The sequence below is a fragment of the Octopus bimaculoides genome, chromosome 11 (genome assembly GCF_046866305.1).
Source record: "Octopus bimaculoides isolate indiv1 chromosome 11, ASM4686630v1, whole genome shotgun sequence".
NCBI lineage: Eukaryota > Metazoa > Mollusca > Cephalopoda > Octopoda > Octopodidae > Octopus > Octopus bimaculoides.
Window position 1 is genome coordinate 8011264 of NC_142938.1, and position 2500 is coordinate 8013763.

General features: G+C 32.5%; 1 protein-coding gene across 19 annotated transcripts in view; it reads left to right on the forward strand.

Moving 5' to 3' along the window:
- LOC106880892 (uncharacterized) overlaps positions 1-2500 on the forward strand; it is a 225556-nt gene that overhangs the window by 56787 nt on the left and 166269 nt on the right. For 9 of the 19 annotated variants that reach the window (XR_016243577.1, XR_016243578.1, XM_089359364.1 and 6 more), the window contains one exon: positions 2030-2109. The exons of the other annotated variants lie outside the window; for them this stretch is intronic. The gene's annotated coding sequence lies outside the window, so the exon portion shown is untranslated. The remainder of the gene's footprint in view (positions 1-2029; positions 2110-2500) is intronic. 19 annotated transcript variants of the gene reach the window in all.

Genomic DNA, 2500 nt, shown 5'->3' on the forward strand with positions numbered 1-2500 from the left:
TTAAAAAATATTGCGAAGAGAAATAAGATATTACTTGTGTACATGCATGTATGTGTGCATGTATGTACGTATGTCTGTGTTTCTAGTTATGTATGTTTGTGTGTGTATCTCTATACATACATACATTTATATATATATGTGAATATCAAGCTTGAGATGAACAAATGAATATGTATACATATATATACGCAATGGAAAAACAAACACAATGAATGAACAAGTGTGTGTGTGTATGTGTGTGCATATATATATATATATATATATAATGGCAGATAGATAGACATAGAAATATAATAATGTTAAAAATTGAAAGGGTAATCTTGTGTAGAGTTGATGTTTAAGTTTGATCTATATAATGTAGCTTTTAGTGTTTAAAGCAGAGAAGAAAATTCACCAATGCCTCAATGATGTGATCAGGGCAGTAAAATACAAAAAGTTAGCTTAAGTAGAACATCCCTGTTACCTATTTTCTCAATTTGGTAAAATGAGACAAGTCTCTAACCCAGAAATTCAATAAAATGCTTGTTGGGTGAACACAAAAAATATAAATTCTGTACTTTTATACTTATATCTATATGCGTATGTAAATGTATATGCGTATGTATATGCGTATGTAAATATCTATATGCGTATGTAACTGTATGAGTATGTGTGTTTGTTGTACTTATATATTTTGACAGTGGTGGTTGTAGTAGTGATTGTCAGGTAGATATAGTGTTGGGTTTACTGCATTTATTGGCAAATAAGACGCACTTTGTTCCCCCCAAAATATCTCAGAAAGTCACCCTGAGTCCTACATGTGATGTTGGGCCTCTTTATAAGCTAATTCTTGTCCCTAACGCCCACTTTTTTTCCTGAATGTATGCTGCTGACAATGGGCTGCATCTAATATACCCGTGTGTCTTTTTATGTCATCAAATATGTTATATATTTTGTAGTATTTAGTTTTATCGTTATTAATATTCCAAGTTCAAATCCTGTTGGGTCTCGAGCTTGGTGTTCCCTGTTTCTCGGGCTGATAAAATAACTATCAAGCATGTATGTATTGGGAGTTGATTTAATTTCTGAGAGGTCTTACATTGGCCTTTTGCCAATGTAAGACCTCTCATTATACTTATTTATTACAGACATGACATAAGCTATACTCATTCATCAGTTGTGCCTCTTTTCTATTCCCACCAATCACATGTGCTTCATTTGTGGGTTTTATTCTTGCATTCTGTTAAGCCTTTTACTGCAGAAATTAAATATGTCCACCTGAAATTTCATTACCCTTAACTGCGGAAAGCAGTTTTATATACCACTCTATTTTTTGTTGAGGAATGTCATGTTTGAAACTACTTTTTGTCGAGATATGTCAAGTTAACTGAGACAACATGACTTGGAGAAAACACCAATTCTACTTTTTGGTAGACACGTAACTTCATTACTGAAATAAGCATGAAATTTAATTTTGTAGTTGAAGGATTAAATCAACTCTGATACTTTACTACTCATACAAACCATTGAGGGAGCCACTAGGTCGTCTTAGTCTTCTAATTAATTTCATTTACTTCTTGGATGTTTTGTAAGAATATTAACCGTTTTACCACAGAAATCAAATATATCCACTCCAAATTTCATTAAACCCTTTAACTGTGAAAAGCAGTTTCATCTATCAATCTATCTTTTGTTGAGGAATGTCATGTTCGGAACTATTTTTTTGTCGAGAAATGTCAAGTTTATTGGGGCAACATGACATGCAGAAAAATACCAGTTCTATTTTCAGTAGATATTCGACATCATTACTGGAATAATCATGAAAATTAATTTAATGCAGAAAGTGTTAAAAAGATCACCACAAACCCTCGTAAAAAGAAACGGGAGGGAAAAAGGGCTACGACTGCAACACTACCATTGTCACTCCTAGTTCTAGCTCTTATTGTAATACTTAGGCTGTATTAATAAATATTTTCTCACTCCTCCTTTTTTTAATCTTTTTACCCAAATACATATAATCTATTCCTTATTCCTCTTTATTATTATATAGTTGCTGAAGCAAGACAAATACTTGTAAAAATTCATTAAAATATAATACGAGGAATATCTACTAATGCATTCGTAAGAAAGGTGAGTTACTGTAGCTAAAGACTAAACCACGCCACACCACTGTACAAATGGATGTTTACCTATCCCTAACTTGCACCGCTTCACTTTTAACTACTTGCTTTTCGTTTTATTGTACTTATAATTTATATTTCACAATTTAATTGTATTGGAAGGATTAGTGTGGAATGAAAAAAGATTTTCTTTTCAAATACCAGTTGAAAGTATGTCTGCTACCTGAAGGAGACTGGTTTTTCAATGTCTTGTGTTTGCCATTTCACATTAATTCACTGCTGATTATCATCAATATTATTATTATTATTATTATCATTACTGCTACTACTGAGGCAGTGAGCTGGCAGAATCATTAGCACACTGGACGAAAAAATGCTTAGTGGTATTTCGTCCGTCACCA